General features: G+C 36.2%; 1 pseudogene; it reads left to right on the top strand.

Moving 5' to 3' along the window:
- Positions 1–22,010, top strand: part of LOC145112238 (G-type lectin S-receptor-like serine/threonine-protein kinase At1g67520) — a 57,529-nt pseudogene that overhangs the window by 32,080 nt on the left and 3,439 nt on the right.

Consider the following 22,010-nt stretch of genomic DNA (forward strand, 5'->3'; position numbering starts at 1 on the left):
CTTTCCATGAATTTTGGATCTGAGCTCCAGTGGGCTCTAGGATATAAAGCTGATAGAAGGGAGAGCTTCTCGTTACCTTTTCGTGGATATAAAGTTCGTCGAAAACGGACATCGGGTGAGGAATATATGACGCTTGGAAGTTTTTGGCATAAATGGTCCCTTAAGGAGAAAAGTTGGCATGGAAGGCCATGCATGTGAAATGGAAGCGCGTGGGTACGCCCAACGTAAGGCTGGGTAACGCCCAGCGTATAAGGGAAATGGTCGTGGGTGCTCCTTGGCGTACGCCCAGCGTACGTCCAGAGTCCAGAAACCCTAAATTTAGGGTGTGCCACTATTTATAGAACATTATAGTTCAAACCCTAGCCTCCATGTTTGTTCCCCAATCTCAGAGAAGCCCTGGAACATCTCATATCTTCAACCTTGGATGATTTGGTCTTCAAGAGGGTTATTTTGTTAATGTAAGCTTGGGTTTTTCAAAAGAAGAAGTTGGCAAGGAAGAACTTGGGAGTTTGGAGCTCATGGATCTGGAATATCATCATCATTTGGAGCTCTTCTGAGGTATAAAGTTCATAACTTTACGTAAGAATGCATAGATCTTGTGTAGTAAAGTTTAGGAGTTGTTTTGGTCCCAAGTTTGGACCTTTATGTTGGAATCTCGTTTTTGAGCTTAGGGTTGCCACCCTCGGAGCTAAAAGGGTCCCATAAGCAGTAAAGTTTCAATCTTGATGGTCCTAATGAGTTCATGCATGATATCTAGCCCTTGTTAAGGCGGTATGTTGTTGCCTTTTGAGTTTGAGCTTATTTGATGGATTGCAAGTCACCAAGATTATGACTTTAAGGATTAAGAGGATAATAAGGACCTGGATCTGAATTTGTAGCCTTTGGAATGAAGTAATAAGCACTTAATGGAAAAGGGCTTAACAGGAAGGTTACGCTGAGCGAACGTGCAGGTACGCCCAGCGTACTTGCCATCGAGTCGGTACGCTTAGCGTACATAGGTGTACGCCCCGCGTAACTTGTCTGTGTTGGACTTTGTGTTTTGGGCCATGCTTTGGGCTGTTGGGCCATCAATAGTCTAAAGTTATGGGCCAAGGATATATTTGGACTTGGGGTGAGGCGCATTGGAGGGAGTGGGCCCAATTTAGAAAAGTGGGCCTTTAGTGGGCTTGGGGAGTTTATCTAATGTTGGGCCTGCCATTTAGATTGAGAATTGGGCCTTGGTCGGCCCAATGGGTTTTAGGTCATCAATGGGCTGGTCAGTGGGCTACCTATAGACCTAAAGAGTGAGAGCTGGACTTAGTTCCTAATTGGGATAATTGTGGGCTTTGGTACAGAGTTAGAGGCCAGTGTATAGCAACATCATTGCTAGAGGTTGTTCATCATACGAGGTGAGTCTTCTCACTATACTTTACCTTGAGTGGTAGTTATGTGTGACCGGAAGGTCTTATGTGCTTACATTGAGTATTATGTTATCCTGCTTTATGTGTTATGTTGTGCATTATTTCTTTGTGATTTATGCCATGCGGAGCTTTACAGACCGAACCAGAGGGTCCAACGATTTATGAGGCCAGAGGGTCCTCAACCAGACCGGACCAGAGGGTCCAACGATCTAGATCGGACCAGAGGGTCCAACGAGCTATGGGACTGGAGGGTACCGCTGAGACACATTGACCGGAGGGTCTTACATAGCATAGCCTCGAGTGGCGAATTTGTTGTATGTGGTATTTTGGGGAACTCACTAAGCTTTATGGTTACCGTGTTATGCGTTATGTGTTTCAGGTTTTCTCAGGATCGCGGGACGGCACCGGCTTGATTGTACACACCAGAGAAAAAATTATGTTTCGAGGATCCTGGATTACTAATTAATTAAACATGGAGTGCATTTTGTAAATTAAACAAATGAGATGTTATGAAATGAGTTATAAAGATTATATGATTTAAAATGAAAAATTTGTTTTGAAAATTTACGTCGTTACAGTTGGACCGAGCACACGTGAAACCGTTTGCAATAAGAAATGAACTAAGACGATGAAACCATGCTCGCAAAGCTTGTTTTAGCCCATATGATGCTTTCTTTAACTTGCATTCATGATTAGGAAAACGAGGGTCGACAAAACCAGGTGGTTCTTCCATAAATACAGTTTCATTCAAATAACCATTTGGAAAAGCATTTTTGACATCGAGTTGATGAAGAAGCCATTTGTTGATAACTGCAAGAGACAAGACAATACGTACAGTGGCTACCTTAACTACGGGAGTAAATGTAAGAGAATAATCATGACCGGGAACTTGAGTAAATCCTTGAGCCACAAGTCGTGCTTTGAGACGTTCAATCGACCCATCTGAATGATACTTTGTGCGAAACACCCATTTGGAACCGCCGACATTTCCAGTAGTAGGGCGCGGTACTAAAACCTAAGAGGAGCCTACGGTCCATCATTAGGCTGCGGTTGGGCTATTGGGTGCAAAAAAGAAGGCTGCTCCGTAATAGAACAAGAGGAACAAGGCTGCCTGGAGGGCATAGCCGGTTCTATTGATACTTTTGCAACAACAGGTAAGGATGCCACAGTAGAACTGTTATAAAAAAAAGTTATTAAGTCCAACAAGGTTTGATCCTTAGTAGTGAGGTTTCCCGAAAAAGGGAAACAATCTTCATCAAAACGAGCATGACTTTCACATAAATACGAGAAGTGACTGGGTCCAAACAACGAAAGCCCTTGTATTGAGAAGAATAGCCAATAAAGATACACATGATGCTTCGAGGAGCAAGCTGGTTAGGAGAGTAATCCCGAAGATAAGGATAACCCAAACACCCATAGGTTCGAAAATTGTTGTACGTGGGTGGCCGAAGAAAAAGGAGCTCAAATGCAGACTTGTTATCAGCATCACGCCATACAGAGTAAGCAGGGTTGGGAGATTCTTTACCTTCTATAACAATAATAGGAGAATGTGAGGGAGAAGACCCATCAATGTGTCCCATGAGTTTCTAAACAGTGAAAATTGGAATCATATGATTTTTCCAAAGAAGATAGTTATTGGAGGAGAGTTTAAAAGAAATCATGTGCAAAATAGTGGCCATTGGGAGGGTGCTATCGGTGGTTAAAGAGGAAGAAGACATGGCAGATTAGTCAGATTAATGGGTTTAGCTCAAACCCTAACTCTTTAGGACCTAGATCTTGGTCCACAAGCCATCCATCCTCCAAACTAAAGCATACAAACTGAGATCTAGACCCCCACTTCTTCAAGCCACCATGCCTCCTCTCCTATTAACTTATGTGTTTACTTTTTGACACACATAAACTATTAAATTGACTAACTTGGTGAATTTAACATCTAACCACTAATCGGTTATTCAAAAAAAAACATAAGCAATTATAATGTGACCATCAACTACTAATAGCCATATGTCTTTTCTTTTGCCATGACCGTTGTTTACTTTAAGACGCATAAAAACTTAATCCTTCACCATAAAAGACTTATAGTTCAAGGTTTTTTCCATTAAACCGCAACCATAAAATACTTATAGGCATACATTTTTTTATTAAATTGTGATCGTAAATAATATTTAGTCACATGTGTTTTCCATTTATCTTTAGTATTATTTACATTTCGACGCACATAACCAATTAAACTATGACCATAAACTGCTTATAGTGATATATTTTTTGTTTTAGTATGAACATTGTTTGCTTTTAGTCACACATAAAAATTTAAACCATTACCGTAAAATACTTATAGTCGTATGTTTTTTTAATCTTAAAATGTGCCAATAAATTACTTATAGTCATATGTTTTTATTTCTATCCTTTGTATTGTTTAATGTTTGACACATATAAGTAGTTAAGGCGTAACCATAAACTACTGATAGTCATACATTTTTTTCTTTTAACATGACCATTATTTATTTTTAGACACACATAAAAACTTAAATCGTTGCCATAAATTATTTATTGTCATACTTTTTTATTATTAAACAATGACCATAAATTACCTATAGTCATATGTTTTTCTTTTAACATTAGTATTGTTTACTTTTTAACACACATAAGCAATTAAAAATGTGACCATAAACTACTAACAATAATATGTTTTTTGGTTTACCCTAACCATTATATACTTTTGGTCGACACACATAATAACTTAAACCGTCACCATAAAAATACTTATATTACAAGATTTTCCCCTAAAAACTGTGACCATAAAATATATATAGTCGTACGTTGTTTTTTCTTAAAAATGATTGTAGCTTATTTATAGTCATATGTTTTTTCCTTTACGGTTAGTATTGTTTACTTTTCGACACATAAGCAATTAATATGACCATAACATCATATGTTTTTTTATTTTACCGTGAGCATTGTATACTTTTAGACATACATAAGAACTTATACTGTCACCATAAAAATACTTATGCTACAAGATTTTTTCCTTTTAACCGTGACTATAAAATACATATAGTCGTACATTTTTTTTCTTAAACAATGACAATAAATTACTTATATTCACATGCTTTTCCTTTAACATCAATATTGTTACTTTTCTACACACATAATCAATTAATGTATTTCGATTAGGGATGAGCGTAGGTGGGTACCCGCCTTAATTATCTAGAACCAAAACCGGCGGGTAGCAGTTCCACTAGCGGATACCCGGTTCGTTAAATTTGTTGAATTTTAAAACATTTAAAACTATATCTATGAGTTAGCATTCAAAGAATTGAAGTCCATAGCTAAATAAATATTTCTATGAGTTAGAATTTAACTTGAAACTAATAGCAACTTATGTCTATTATCTATAAATTCATCTTAAAAATTAATAGTTTATTTTTAAAGTGAAAATTATATAAGGACATTTAAAGGTTCAAAACAAATTATTTAAAAATCTAGAATTTTAAATGATGTTATTTAGGAGGATATTGTATAATGTATGTGATTGTGATATATATATATATATATATATATATATATATATATATATATATTATTCAAATGTTTCTCACATTTATTGGGTGTTAGAATGCACCAATAAGAATTTAACAAAAATTATATATATATATATATATATATATATATATATATATATATATATATATATATATATTAAATGATATCCATACTTATAATTCTTTTTTATGAAAACAAATTAAATTCGTCATTAATGTCAACAATAATATTCTTTCAGAATGAATTCGTATCTATAAGAATGAAAGTGTATTCTAGCAAAATGAGAGTCGTTCTTCATATTCCATGCAACTATATTTTATTTTAAGTGAGTGAGTCCTTAAATAAAAAACGAACTCATATATAAAAAGTAGATGCGAATTCATTCTGAAAGAATGTTATTGCTGACATTAATAATAAATTTAACTAGTTTCCATCAAAAAGAATTATAATTATGGATTTCAATTAAGATACACATAATTATAAAATCATTTAATATCTATCTTTAGTTAATTAAATAATTATTTAATTTTACTAAATTCTGATTGGTGCAGTCTAGCACACATTTATTAATAAATGTAAGAAACACATTAACCTATATATATATATATATATATATATATATATATATATATATATGTATGTATAGGTTCAAATGTGGATTGACATCTCTTCTGTGGACGTGTGGATAATGCTATTTTGTTAGAATTACAAAGAAAATATGTTGTTTGATAATATGAATACGTTCAATGTTATATAATTATTTTAATTATTAAGCATTTTCACTAATTAAATCGTCTATAAGGTTATTATACACTTTTTTTAATTATTCTCATTCTGTCAGAATGTTATCAGGATGTTTATTGAGTCGTATTCTGTAAGAATTAAAAGAAATAAAAAAACGATGAATGAGAACAAAAATTAATTAGAATTGGTGAGAATCCATTAAAATAACAATAGTTCTGCGAGATTGAATGTATTCACATTACTAAACAACATATTCTCTTAGTAATTTTCCTAAAATAGCATTATCCATACGTCCACATAATAGTTGTCCATCCACATTATAACCTAGCCATATATATATATATATATATATATATATATATATATATATATATATATATATATATATATATATATATATATATATATATATATATATATATATATATGTAGCGATTCAGAGTTGGTTTTGCAATATATACTCTCATTCTGCTAGAACAAAATAAGTTTCCAAAATGGCACATTAACCCCTGGATCTATTATTATTATTATTATTATTATTATAACCCCTTACACATCTATATAAAGTCTTTTATTTATATAATTATTCATTATTATGCATCGGCTGTATTTAGAAATCGGTAAAAGGAAACGGACGTTACAATATATATATATATATATATATATATATATATATATATATATATATATATATATATATATATATATATATATATATATATATATAGGTTCCGACGGGTTCCCAACAGTTAGCGGTTCCGTAAAAATGAAAACCGGAATCGGAACCATTTAAGGCGGCTCCGATTCCGAAACTGACGGTTCCGAGGCGGTTTCGGTTCTGAAAGCGGGTACTCAGTTCCGCTGCTCATCCCTACTTTCGACACACATAATCAATTAATGTGTGAATATAAACTACAAATAGTCATACATATTTTGTTTTGCCATGACCGTTGTTTACTTTTAGACCCACATAATAATTTAAATTGTCATACTTATAGCCGTACTTTATTATTATTATTATTATTATTAAACAATGACCTTAAATTACTTATAGTCACATGTTGTTTCCTTTAGCATTATTATTGTTTACCTTTCAACACCCATAAGCAATTTAAGCATAACCATAAACTAATAATAGTCATATGTTTTTTGTTTTAGCATGTCTATTGTTTACTTTTAAAGACACACAGTAACTTAAACTGTCACCTTAAATTACTTATAGATATACTTTGTTTTTTATTATTAAACAATGACTATAAATTATTAATATTCACATGTTTCTTTCCTTTAACATTAACATTGTTTACTTGTCGACACACATAAACAATTAAAGTGTGACCGTAAACTATTAATAGTAATTGTTTTGTTTGTTTTCCCGTGACAATTATAAACTTTTAGACACACATTTCAAATTCCGATTAGCCTATATATTAATTCTGATAAGATAAGTAATTTCATACCTAATCTACATTAATTCTATTCATGTTTAAAAAACCATTTTACACTTTTTTTACAAAAAAATATTTATAAAAAGCTTTACAAAAATAGTAAATATATAACCTTATCTGTAAAACATAATAATTGTATAATCTTGTCCATGTTATTTCTTTAAATATTTGAATAAAAAATAATAATTATACAATCTTATTTATATTAAAAGAACAAAAAAGAAAAAGAAAAACATGATTTAAGTAAATTATGTTACAATTATTATTATAGTAGCTATGTAATCTTTAACAAATATAGACAAATAAAATATTAAAAAATATATTCTAAAAAAACTTCAAAAAAATATAAGCGAAAAAAATGTAAAAGAAAAACATTAAACAATATATTCGAACAAAACATCAAAAAAAATTTAAATCATAAAAAATATATAAAAAACAATAATAAATAAATAAAATTACATAAATGGTCCATGACACAAGAACAAATTACATAAATGGTCTTTCAGCAAATATAACTTAGCATAAACTGTTAACCATTAGGCAAAAAGAACCTGCCATATTTATTTGAAACGTTGAAAAGTACTCTTGGTGTCCAAACTTGCTAAAAAACCTCCAATAGTTTTTATTTATTTATTTTATTTTATTTTTTGTTTTGTTTTTTTTTAATTTTTTGTTTTGTTTTGTTTATGCAAACTTCAAAACAAATATGTGATTTATCTAAGATTTTATGTTAAAAAGTTTTTTGTTTAAAGAAAACTAAAAAGTCTCAATGTCTCATTGTCCAATGTAGTTTTCTTTTCAATCATTTTTTTAAGTAAAAAACACTCAAAATTTTTGAAAAACTCCATGGGAAACAAGCTCATAGCACGTTTTATTACAATTTATTGTATATTTGATTAAACACCCCAACAATTCAAAGTTTACCGAGTACCGCGGATAGAAAACGTGTAGACTATGGACATAGAGGTCCAATGGATGGATGGGAATGCTCTTCGCAGTTGCATCAGCCTTTCCGGCCCCGATGGACCGGTAATCCGATATCGACAATACTCATTATCGGCGGTTATAGGTGGTCCGATTGTTGAGGGTCCTTTCCTACTGCTGTAGAACTCTGCTGGTGAAGGGTACTCCGGTAGTGAAAAAGAACCAGATGGTGTCACGAAGGAACGGTGATCGACGATGAGGAGCCCAGTCTTTTGACTGTCGCTTTCATGGTATCCAATTTAAAACTATTTCTGACTCCGTCTTTCTTCAAATTCGTTGACAAAAGAGAAATAGTCGTTGCTGGCTCTTGATAGATGAGAACCCTATAATATAATAAAGCGTCAAACTCTCAATATTCAAATTCAGGTATCTTTATTTCCATTAAATTACTAAAAATCAATATTGTAATCACCTTCACAATTCTATGTACGATCCTAATCATAAACAGTTTTCCGGCCACTGGTGCTTCAACTATCAAAGCTGGTGACCAACTCAACCTCACTACGTCTCAGCTTGTTTCCCCGGGTGGCAACTTCACGTTAGGGTTCTTTAACACCACAAACTACAGATATGTAGGAATTTGGTATACCAACGATGAAACTTACAAAGTATGGGTAGCCAACCCATCCACACCGATCATATCCAGCTCTGGTGTCCTCATGATCGATCCAGACACCGGAAAATTGATCATCACCACTGGAGGAACAACACTTGTAAACATATCCGACAATCAATCCAGTCCTGATTCTAATATTACAACAACTCTCGAAGACACCGGTAATTTCCAGCTAAAAAACGAAACTGACAACCGGACTCTCTGGCAGAGTTTTGATTATCCAACCAACGTTCTTTTACCAGGTATGAAATTGGTTCGGACCTTAGAACGAGAAAGAACTGGAATTTAACTTCTTGGTTGAGCAATGATATTGCTGATTTCGGTGTTTTTACTTTGAACTGGGAACCAACTGATGAAGCATCTCAGAGTTAGTGATTCGAAGACGAGGTCAACCCTACTGGACTAGTGGGAATCTAAATAATCAAACATTTCCATACATGCCAGTGTTGAATAGTCCCTTTAGCAAATACCAGTACAATTTCAGTTATGTATACAATGACGAAGAGAGGTACTTTAGTTTCCATGGAATCAATGGCGTTCAACGCATGTGGTTTTTGACTCCAAGTGGCCGAGTTCAAGATGCGGATAACTTTGCAGTTTGGACTCCTAAATTCTGTTATGGGTATGATTCGGGTGACGGGTGTGTGGCAGATTCTAATACGATTCAGTGTAGGGATGAGAATGATAAATTTAATTGGTTGAATGGGGATTTTGCACCTATGACCACTACAAGAATACGGACCTATGCAGACGACACCTATGCCGACGACGAGTGTCGTCGCTAAAAGAACCCCTATGCCGATGACTCTGGTGGGATCACAGGTACCGTTGCATTATCATACTTGACGTCGTGTTCTTACCAAGTACAAAGATAATTTATATCCCGAGCTAGAGGTAAGTATACAATATATTTTATATGTATTGAATTTTACACTTATTAAATATTTTTTTACTAATCAAATATGTTTTTTCCTTTTGCAGACTTATTTTGATGTTAATAGGTATCGGGGCACAAGCTTGTAGGAACCCCTTCGAGCGGGTATCCAAGCAGATATGCAAAGAGCTTATCGAGAGCGCAAGTATCAGATAAAAAAACATTTTGAAAGAGTTTGTGGATATCATAATGTGGAAAGGGCAAGAAGATATCTACCGACTGATTGGACAGCCGAAGCTTGGAACGATATGATTGATTTGTTGTTTTTGACCGAGGAATACAGACGCACGTCGGACAAAAATAAAGTTACTAGGTCGAAACTTCCGCACACAAGTGCTCACGGATGTAGACCCTATGCTCAACGACGTCATTTAGAGGTAATAAAATACATTAGTATTATTTAAAATTGTTATTAACATTTGTACAAATATATTTATTGTTTTTTCACTTATTATAGGAAAAAATGGGAATCAAGCCGCAATATATTGAGGGTTGGAGACAAATGCGCTACAAAGAAGGTTCGGGTTGGTGTACAAGTCTAGCAGAAGAAGACTGGGTAAGTGATAAACGAAATAAATGTGTTGTTTAAATATATTATTATTAATTATAGTTTCTTGTTTAAGAAATATTATTAATATTTGAATGTTTAAGTTTAGTTGTTTGTTTTAATTAACGTATGTTAATTGTTTTCTTTATTTTAGGAGAAAATTCAAAATGAATATGAGAAAATGCAAAACGAGGTTGGGGAAGGAGGAGAAGTAAACGAGGAAGAATGTTTAGAACGTGCCCTTGGGACGAGACGTGGACATGCTCGCGGGGTGGGTAGGAGACCAACCGCCAACTTCGGTTTAATTCCAAATGAACGGCCTTCCACTTCCAAATCGTCTCAATCTCAACCCCAATCTCAATCCCAATTCGATGCACAATAAATGCAAGAATATTTGCAACAATATAATGCATCATTGGCGGCATGTATTCCAAACTTCCAACCACCACCATTTCCTAACTTTCTATTCAACTATAACACACAAGCAAGTACCTCTCAACAATTTGCCGAAAGGATGGAAGAAGAAGGAGAAGGAGAAGAAGAAGAAGGAGAAGAAGAAGAAGAAGAAGAAGAAGGAGGAGGAGAAGAAGAAGGAGAAGACGATTATGACAATGATGATTGATGTTTTTTTTAGTGTTATGAACAATGTTAGTTAACTACGTATTGTAATATTAAACTTGAATTTGATGTTTTGAATTTGAACAATGGTACCTAGTTAATGTATTTCAATTGATATATGCTGCAATGTTTTTTGGATTTGTTAAAAATGCAGGAATGGTAATGTACAAAACCTGTAAAGCTAAAAAAACCAACCAGTAGCTATCCCAATGACAAGTCGTCGCTATAGGTCCATAACCGACAACTGTTAAAAACCCTGTCGTCTCCATAGGGTCCGATTGTTGTAGTGGACGAGCAGCTCCTATGATGACAATTCAAGCCTAAGTGTGAGCGATTGTAAGGTGAGGTGCTGGAATGATTGCAGCTGTCTTGGGTTTACCACAAGTAGCAATGGAACTGGTTGTATTACATGGACTGGAACTAAATCAGTCGATAACTTTTCAATCAGCCCAACAGGGAGTGCTGTATTAAAGTATGTTTTAATTTCTCCAATTCCGATAATTTCTCCAAATCCAAGTAAAGGTAAACAGTTGTTATTGATTTAATGGTTTCTAGGTTACTTGTTAATTGCTATGTATTTTCATAGCTTTAAACCAACATATTGTCTAAACTCTTGAGTAACGTGAATATAGTCTATAGTTTGATTATTAATATATAGCTTAAATTAATTATACACCAGGAAATGCTAAAAACTGGATCTGGGCACCCATTGTTGCTTCCATTATATTACTTCTTTTTTTTGCTGGTCTACTTTGGTATCTAAAGAAGAATAAGCTTAGACGAGAAGGTATGACACTTTACACGTTCTTTTGGTATGCTTGAGCTGTTTAAAACAATTTCACTTTCTAAGCCATGATTTTTTATTGAAGAAGAAAAGAGACAAAAGAGAGACGACGAATATTTCTTGGAGCTAATAGCTTCTGACAGCTTCAAGGATGCAAGTAATCTTGAAAGTAATGGCAGAAAAGGAAGCGACTTGATGGTGTTCAGCTTTGCTGCCATAGTGACAGCCGCAAATGACTTCACAAGTGAAAATAAGCTCGGAGAGGATGGTTTTGGACCTGTTTATAAGGTACTTTTATCTTTTATCTTTATTGTGTTTTCAGAAAATGCTAATATTTTTTTTCTCTTCCATCTTACTAAACAAGATCTTATGTGTTTATGAGAAAAGGGGAAACTTAGTGATGAACAGGAAATTGCAATTAAAAGGCTTTCAATAACATCGGGACAAGGGCTTGTTGAATTCAAAAATGAACTCATTCTTATTGCCAAACTTCAACATACAAATCTTGTTTGGGTTCTAGGCTGTTGTATTCGTGGAGAAGAAAAAATGTTGATTTATGAGTACACGCCGAACAAGAGCTTGGATTTCTTTTTCTTTGGTAAGATAAAAAATAAAAAAGTATAAAATAGATTTATTTGATGATTTTAGCTTCAATAGAACTATGATTTAAATGACTTGTTAAAACACTTGCATAGATGAAACAAGAAAGACACTACTAGACTGGCTGAAACGATGGAACATCATTGAAGGGATTGCTCAAGGGTTGCTTTACTTACATAAATATTCAAGAATGCGAGTTATTCACAGGGATTTGAAAGCAAGTAATGTTTTGTTGGATGAAAGCATGAATCATAAGATTTTTGATTTTGGTATGGCGAGAATCTTCAAACAAAATGAGACCGAAGCAATTACCAATAGGGTGGTTGGAACATAGTAAGAATGCTCTTTCTCTTTTACTTCTCTATGTTGGATATTTGTCAAATAGTCCTGTTTAGCTTACATGAGTTACATCATCGGGTTGGAACATAATCACTTTTAAGTTTCAGTAATATATGTAAGAGGTACTGTAACGCCCGTAGATCAGGGCTAGTCAATTTAGAGACAATGAGCGTCAAAAATGACTTTTTGATGGAAGATTATTTTGAAGGAATAATCTTAACTAAGTTGTAGTATATGTTACAAGGATTATGTACATATAAAGAACGCCGAAATCCGAGTTATAACGAAGAAGTTATGACATGTCGAAGTTTCGCGACAGAACCGGCACGACACAGCGCAACGTAAATAGTGAATTTACGATAGAGCAAGATTTGGCCTTAGCGATCTAATCGAAAGTCGTAGAATACGTTAAACCGAGAACGTGCATAAAAAGAATGTCCAAATCTGACTTCGTATGAGGAAGTTATGATTTTTCTAAGTTTCGACTTAGCGGTATGCAGCCCGAATACTCGATTTGAGATCGAGCGGTTTTTAGCCGAAACAATCTAAACAAGAATCAAAGATCTTGTTGATAGTAGTGCAACGGTAAAAAGACAGACGAAAACGGACGTCGGATGAAGAAGTTATGAATTTATAACGGAGTTTTCCTCTCCCGGCCTACTAAAAATAAATAATAAAAATAAATCAAAATTAGCCGATGGAGTCTAAATGAAATTTGTAGAACGTAGTCTCACCAACGCGTGGATATAAAGAACGTCGAAAACGGAGTTCGTATGAGGAAGATATGAATTTTTGAAGTTTATTAAATAATTAAAGTTTAAATTTAATTATAAATTCCGATATTATCCAAAAGGCGGGGAGTCACCGGCCTTATCCACATTACGCCCAGCGTAACTTTAATTACGCCAAGCGTAATTCGGGGTTTCAGCCCCTATAAATAGATGTCGAGTGCAGCCGAGTTCTATTGCTCATTTCTTTCCTTCTCTCGCGTTTTTGCCTCGTTTTTCGTGCAAGAAATATCCCGAAGCCCCGGTATTAATCCCGAGCCCCGAAGCAAGTCCCAAAGCCCCGAAGATCCCGAGGAGTAAAATTCCCGAGCCGAAGCTCTGCCCGCATGAAGCCCGGTTTTGGAGGAAACATCCCGATTTCGTCGGAAAAGATTATTTTAAACGTCGTAGCGCTGTCCGATCATCTTCTAATCAAGTGAGTGTATAGTCACTTTCTTCTAACACATAAGTACGAAGTATTTGCTATGAAACACGTGCTATGTGTTTATATAGTTTTGTTTATTTGAGATGTTGGTGGAATGGATGAACTATATAGGTTTTAATGAGTTAAACTGTATATGTATTTTGTAACTACAAATATGTTGGGTAGGACATGGGTAGATGAGATCCGTGAGTACGGATCAGATCAAGAGGTTAGTTAGATCCATGAGTAGGGATCAGATCAAGAGGCTAGTTTTAGATCCGTGAGTATGGATTAGACCAAGAGGTTAGTTTTAGATCCGGGAGTATGGATCAGGTAAAGAGATAAAACTTGTTATTAGTCCGGGAGTATGGATTAAGACTAAGTTAATTGTCCCTAGTCCGGGAGTATGGATTGGGCACAGTTATTGATCCGGGAGTATGGATCAGATCAGGATTAAGGTATAATTAATTGTCCCTATTCCGGGAGTATGGATTGGGTACAATTATTGATCCGGGAGTATGGATCAGATCAGGAGGTTAGTTTTAGATCTGTGAGTATGGATCAGGCAGTTTTAGATCTGTGAATATGGATCAGGTAGTTTTAGATCCGCGAGTATGGATCAGGGGAAAAGGTTAGTTTTAGATCCGTGAGTATGGATCAGGTGAAAAGGTTAGTTTTAGATCTGTGAGTATGGATCGGGTGAAGAGGATAGTTTTAGATCCGTGAGTAGGGATCAGGTAAAGAGGAAAATTTTAGATACGAGAGTTTAGATCGTGTCATTGTGAGGATCGATGGGGTGGGATAAAAGTTGCTTGTATATAGTGAAATTGTATATGTTTGTGAGTTCTAATATATATATATATATATATATATATATATATATATATATATATATATATATATATATATATATATATATGATATAACATTGTTGGTTGAAAACCCTATATGCTCACCAGGCTCTCAAGCCTAACCCACTCAGTTTTCTTTGTATTCCAGGTAATGGCACAAGAGTATAAGTTGGAGGACTTGATGAGAGATTTTGGATAATAGACTAGTAGTTGTAAATAACTGCTGTAAGGTCAAATTGTTCTGTTTATGCTTTTGGTCTGTATTGAACATCATCCCGAGATTTTGTTATATAATGAAAATACGTTTCTTTAAAGAAATGCTTTGATAAATTCTTATCATATTTTGTTTTGGGAACAAATTCCGCAACTGTTTTCTTTAAAACATTACTCTTATTTTAAAAACAAAGCATAAACAAATCGGTCTTTTCTGGCCGTGAAATTGGGGATGTCACAGTTGGTATCAGAGCATTAGTTTAAGCGAACTAGGAATTTGTAGGAAATTTCTAGACTTAAACTTAGAATGCTAAGTAATGATCGTGAGGAGTGTGTCTAAAATATGTTAGGTAGTACACCTAAATTGACACAAGCACTAGTTTATTTTAGGAATGATGCCTAAAATGTTTTTATGTGCTAAATGTTTTGTGTGATAGCTATATCGATGCTATTATTTGTTCGGATCCATGGTCTGTTGCCGACCGGATCTGGAAACCTTATGTGTGTAGGATTCTAAGCGTATGATTACGATATAAGAACTAGCATGTAAACGTTTCGGAGTGATAAGGATGATTTAAATATCTACCGTGAATGAGGATCTAAATTCACCTTATTCGGTGTATAGATCAAAAATGGCAAGAACCAGAAGTGGAGCTGGAAATGCAAATGAAAACAGGAATCAACCACCTGTGATTGAGCGAGTGGCTGTTGTAGCAGCATCACCTGAGCGAATAACAATGGCCGGTGTACAAATGATGATTCAAACAATGTTGGATCGTCAGATGGAAGAAACAAGACGTCTACTTAGGCAGAATCGTGAAGAACTGTCAATTCAAATGGAAGAGCCCGAAGTGAATGGAGGGGATTCGGAGGGAGGTAACTTCAGTGGGACTATTGGTCAAGCCAACCCACCGTTAGTTAGACAAAACCATCAGGAGGGAGGAATTGATGGACTTGGATGCAAGTACAAAGACTTTTTGACTTGCAAACCATCGAACTTCACTGGGAAGGAGGATCCTATTGGAGTCATGGATTGGATTTCGGAAATGGAATTAGCCTTTATGACATGTGGTTGCAAGGGCAAGTTACAAACCATATTTGTAGTGCGTCAGTTTAGAGGTGGCGCTGTTCGCTGGTGGAACACTCTAGGGAAGACCCTAAGCCGTAATGAGCCACTGCAACTGACTTGGGCAAAGTTCATGGTGCAATTCAAGCGCAAGTTCTGCTCGGCCCAAAATCTGCTAGAGTAGGAGAACAAGTTTCTGACATTGACAAAAGGCAGCATGTCAGTTGATGAATACACTAATTCCTTCACAGACAAGATGGAGTTTGCTTTGCGCATCGTCCCAGGCGATCTGACTAAAGTTGACCGGTTCGCAAAGGGACTCCCATGGGAGTATGCGGTGCCAGTGCGTCAGGCACTTACTCTGGAGGCAGCTATCTGGGCTGCCAAGTCTGTTGAAGATATGATTAAGGGAAGAACCGCCAGCAAGGTTGAAGTTGGCGAGAAAAGAAAGTTTGAAGGATCCTCAAGGTCCGATGAGAATAGAAAATTTTCGAAGTCTGGTTCGAAAAAGTTCGAAGAAGAAGCACAATGGTGTGATAAGTGAAAGAGGAAGCACATTGGGAGATGCACTAAATAAATGACCTGCTTCAAATGCGGGAAGACTGGTCATTATGCCAGCGAATGCACAAACAAAAGAGAAGCCTGCTTTAAGTGTGGTGAAGAAGGACACTTCAAACAAAACTGCCCAGGAAGGGAAGAGATTACAAAGCCAAATGTGCTGCCAAAGCCAAAGGCAAGAGCATTTCAAATGATCCTTGATGAAGCAGATGACAACGCGAGGAATCAAGGATGAGGATTTTATATCCAAAGATCAAGTTATGAAGTAGCAATGTGAATAGTAACTTATGGTGTAGCCTATTAGAGGCATAGTATAGGGTGAACTTGAACTTTTGTGTAATAGTTTCAAGGAATTAATATAAACCCTAGTTTTGTTATTTGGTGTGTTGAATGATTGTATGATTTTCTTGTATGGTGACTTCGTCGACTGCGGGACAATACTTGGGACGAGTACGAGTAGGTGTGAAAGGTAGTAGATGCATATACTACCGGAAGAACAGGACTCGCACTTGGATCAGGAAAAGTCACATGGTTACCAAGAAGCTAGTAAGTGATTCCGTTTTATTCGAGTATGTCATTACCCTTGTTTCGGTAATGACTAGTGAGATGGTTGTTATTCCGACCCTAGTGGTCATATAAATTTGAGTTCGACTGCGATGAGTTGTTACAAGGTTCAGAGAACCAAGTTCGAGGTAACATCTGACGTAAGTCAGAAGGTTGAAATTTATGCGATCGTTGGTATCGTGCTCGTTGTTAAATAGGTTCATAGCTAGAAATGCTACAAGTTAAGATGTGATTATATCACATTAGAATATGAAGGAAGGTATATTCCATTTCGGAATTTGACTCTAAGAGACTTGGGTCTAAGCGTTGTATTATATGATGAAAGGTCATTAGAACATGACCCATCGGTCTGTTACAATAGATAAAGGAAAGTATTTATCCTAAGAAGAATAAGGAGTCCTCAATAAGGAGTTGCTTTGTCCTCGAAAGTTACGATTGAAAAATTCAACATAGTACGAAGAGCAGGTGCAGGATTGAGCATCAAGGTTATTACTTAGGATGGAGAGGTAACGTATGGAGTCAATATACGAGTCCTATTTCGTTGATGATTCCTGGACGTAATCATCCTAAGAGGGAGATAATTGTAACGCCCGTAGATCAGGGCTAGTCAATTTAGAGACAATGAGCGTCAAAAATGACTTTTTCATGGAAGATTATTTTGAAGGAATAATCTTAACTAAGTTGTAGTATATGTTACAAGGATTTTGTACATATAAAGAACGCCGAAATCCGAGTTATAACGAAGAAGGTATGACCTGTCGAAGTTTCGTAACAGAACCGGCACGACACAGCGCGACTTAATAGTGAATTTACGATAGAGCAAGATTTGGCCTTAGCGATCTAATCGAAAGTCGTAGAATACGTTAAACCGAGAACGTACATAAAAAGAATGTCCAAATCTGACTTCGTATGAGGAAGTTATGATTTTTCTAAGTTTCGACTTAGCGGTATGCAGCCCGAATACTCGATTTGAGATCGAGCGGTTTTTAGCCGAAACAATCTAAACAAGAATCAAAGATCTTGTTGATAGTAGTGCAACGGTAAAAAGACAGACGAAAACGGACGTCGGATGAAAAAATTATGAATTTATAACGGAGTTTTCCTGTCCTGGCCTACTAAAAATAAATAATAAAAATAAATTCAAAATTAGCCGCCGGAGTCTAAACGAAAGTTGTAGAGCGTAGTCTCACCTACGTGTGGATATAAAGAACGTCGAAAACGGAGTTTGTAAGAGGAAGATATGAATTTTTGAAGTTTATTAAATAATTAAAGTATTAAATTTAATTATAAATTCCGATATTATCCAAAAGGGGGGGAGTCACCGGCCTTATCCACATTACGCCCAGCGTAACTTTAATTACGCCCAAGGTAATTCGGGGTTTCAGCCCCTATAAATAGATGTCGAGTGCAGCCGAGTTATATTGCTCATTTCTTTCCTTCTCTCGCGTTTTTGCCTCGTTTTTCGTGCAAGAAATATCCCGAAGCCCCGATATTAATCCCGAGCCCCGAAGCAAGTCCCAAAGCCCCGAAGATCCCGAGGAGTAAAATTCCCGAGCCGAAGCTCTACCCGCGTGAAGCCCGGTTTTGGAGGAAACATCCCGGTTTCGTCGGAAAAGATTATTTTAAGCGTCGTAGCGCTGTCCGATCATCTTCTAATCAAGTGAGTGTATAGTCACTTTCTTCTAACACATAAATACGAAGTATTTGCTATGAAACACGTGCTATGTGTTTATATATTTTTGTTTATTTGAGATGTTGGTGGAATGGATGAACTATATAGGTTTTAATGAGTTAAACTGTATATGTATTTTGTAACTACAAATATGTTGGGTAGGACATGGGTAGATGAGATCCGTGAGTACGGATCAGATCAAGAGGTTAGTTAGATCCATGAGTAGGGATCAGATCAAGAGGCTAGTTTTAGATCCGTGAGTATGGATTAGACCAAGAGGTTAGTTTTAGATCTGGGAGTATGGATCAGGTAAAGAGATAAAACTTGTTATTAATCCGGGAGTATGGATTAAGACTAAGTTAATTGTCCCTAGTCCGGGAGTATGGATTGGGCACAGTTATTGATCCGGGAGTATGGATCAGATCAGGATTAAGGTATAATTAATTGTCCCTATTCCGGGAGTATGGATTGGGTACAATTATCGATCCGGGAGTATGGATCAGATCAGGAGGTTAATTTTAGATCCGTGAGTATGGATCAGGCAGTTTTAGATCTGTGAGTATGGATTAGGTAGTTTTAGATCCGCGAGTATGGATCAGGGGAAAAGGTTAGTTTTAGATCCGTGAGTATGGATCAGGTGAAAAGGTTAGTTTTAGATCTGTGAGTATGGATCGGGTGAAGAGGATAGTTTTAGATCCGTGAGTAGGGATCAGGTAAAGAGGAAAATTTTAGATACGAGAGTTTAGATCGTGTCATTGTGAGGATCGATGGGGTGGGATAAAAGTTGCTTGTATATAGTGAAATTGTATATGTTTGTGAGTTCTAATATATATATATATATATATATATATATATATATATATATATATATATGATATAACATTGTGGGTTGAAAACCCTATATGCTCACCAGGCTCCCAAGCCTAACCCACTTAGTTTTCTTTGTATTACAGGTAATGGCACAAGAGTATAAGTTGGAGGACTGGACGAGAGATTTTGGATAATAGACTAGTAGTTGTAAATAACTGCTGTAATGTCAAATTGTTCTGTTTATGGTTTTGGTCTGTATTGAACATGACATCCCGAGATTTTGTTATATAATGAAAATACTTTTCTTTAAAGAAATGTTTTGATAAATTCTTATCATATTTTGTTTTGGGAACAAATTCCGCAATTGTTTTCTTTAAAAGATTACTCTTATTTTAAAAACAAAGCATAAACAAATCGGTCTTTTCTGGCCGTGAAATTGGGGATGTCACAGTTGGTATCAGAGCATTAGTTTAAGCAAACTAGGAATTTGTAGGAAATTTCTAGACTTAAACTTAGAATGCTAAGTAATGATTGTGAGGAGTGTGTCTAAAATATGTTAGGTAGTACACCTAAATTGACACAAGCACTAGTTTATTTTAGGAATGATGCCTAAAATGTTTTTATGTGCTAAATGTTTTGTGTGATAGCTATATCGATGCTATTATTTGTTCAGATCCATGGTCTGTTGCCGACCGGATCTGGAAACCTTATGTGTGTAGGATTCTAAGCGTATGATTACGATATTAGAACTAGCATGTAAACGTTTCGGAGTGATAAGGATGATTTAAATATCTACCGTGAATGAGGATCTAAATTCACCTTATTCGGTGTATAGATTAAAAATGGCAAGAACCAGAAGTGGAGCTGGAAATGCAAATGAAAACAGGAATCAACCACCTGTGATTGAGCGAGTGGCTGTTGTAGCAGCATCACCTGAGCGAATAACAATGGTCGGTGTACAAATGATGATTCAAACAATGTTGGATCGTCAGATGGAAGAAACAAGACGTCTACTTAGGCAGAATCGTGAAGAACTGTCAATTCAAATGGAAGAGCCCGAAGTGAATGGAGGGGATTCGGAGGGAGGTAGCTTCAGTGGGACTATTGGTCAAGCCAACCCACCGTTAGTTAGACAAAACCATCAGGAGGGAGGAATTGATGGACTTGGATGCAAGTACAAAGACTTTTTGACTTGCAAACCATCGAACTTCACTGGGAAGGAGGATCCTATTGGAGTCATGGATTGGATTTCGGAAATGGAATTAGCCTTTATGACATGTGGTTGCAAGGGCAAGTTACAAACCATATTTGTAGTGCGTCAGTTTAGAGGTGGCGCTGTTCGCTGGTGGAACACTCTAGGGAAGACCCTAAGCCGTAATGAGCCACTGCAACTGACTTGGGCAAAGTTCATGGTGCAATTCAAGCGCAAGTTCTGCTCGGCCCAAAATCTGCTAGAGTAGGAGAACAAGTTTCTGACATTGACAAAAGGCAGCATGTCAGTTGATGAATACACTAATGCCTTCACAGACAAGATGGAGTTTGCTTTGCGCATCGTCCCAGGCGCTCTGACTAAAGTTGACCGGTTCGCAAAGGGACTCCCATGGGAGTATGCGGTGCCAGTGCGTCAGGCACTTACTCTGGAGGCAGCTATCTGGGCTGCCAAGTCTGTTGAAGATATGATTAAGGGAAGAACCGCCAACAAGGTTGAAGTTGGCGAGAAAAGAAAGTTTGAAGGATCCTCAAGGTCCGATGAGAATAGAAATTTTCGAAGTCTGGTTCGAAAAAGTTCGAAGAAGAAGCACAATGGTGTGATAAGTGAAAGAGGAAGCACATTGGGAGATGCACTAAAGAAATGACCTGCTTCAAATGCGGGAAGACTGGTCATTATGCCAGCGAATGCACAAACAAAAGAGAAGCCTGCTTTAAGTGTGGTGAAGAAGGACACTTCAAACAAAACTGCCCAGGAAGGGAAGAGATTACAAAGCCAAATGTGCTGCCAAAGCCAAAGGCAAGAGCATTTCAAATGATCTTTGATGAAGCAGATGACAACACGAGGAATCAAGGATGAGGATTTTATATCCAAAGATCAATTTATGAAGTAGCAATGTGAATAGTAAGTTATGGTGTAGCCTATTAGAGGCATAGTATAGGGTGAACTTGAACTTTTGTGTAATAGTTTCAGGGAATTAATATAAACCCTAGTTTTGTTATTTGGTGTGTTGAATGATTGTATGATTTTCTTGTATGGTGACTTGGTCGACTGCGGGATAATACTTGGGACGAGTACGAGTAGGTGTGAAAGGTAGTAGATGCATATACTACCGGAAGCACAGGACTCGCACTTGGATCAGGAAAAGTCACAAGGTTACCAAGAAGCTAGTAAGTGATTCCGTTTTATTCGAGTATGTCATTACCCTTGTTTCGGTAATGACTAGTGAGATGTTGTTATTCCGACCGTAGTGGTCATATAAATTTGAGTTCGACTGCGATGAGTTGTTACAAGGTTCAGAGAACCAAGTTCGAGGTAA

This window comes from Lactuca virosa, chromosome 5, assembly GCF_052849685.1.
Source record: "Lactuca virosa cultivar CGN04683 chromosome 5, Lactuca_virosa_CGN04683_v6, whole genome shotgun sequence".
Taxonomy (NCBI): Eukaryota; Viridiplantae; Streptophyta; class Magnoliopsida; order Asterales; family Asteraceae; genus Lactuca; species Lactuca virosa.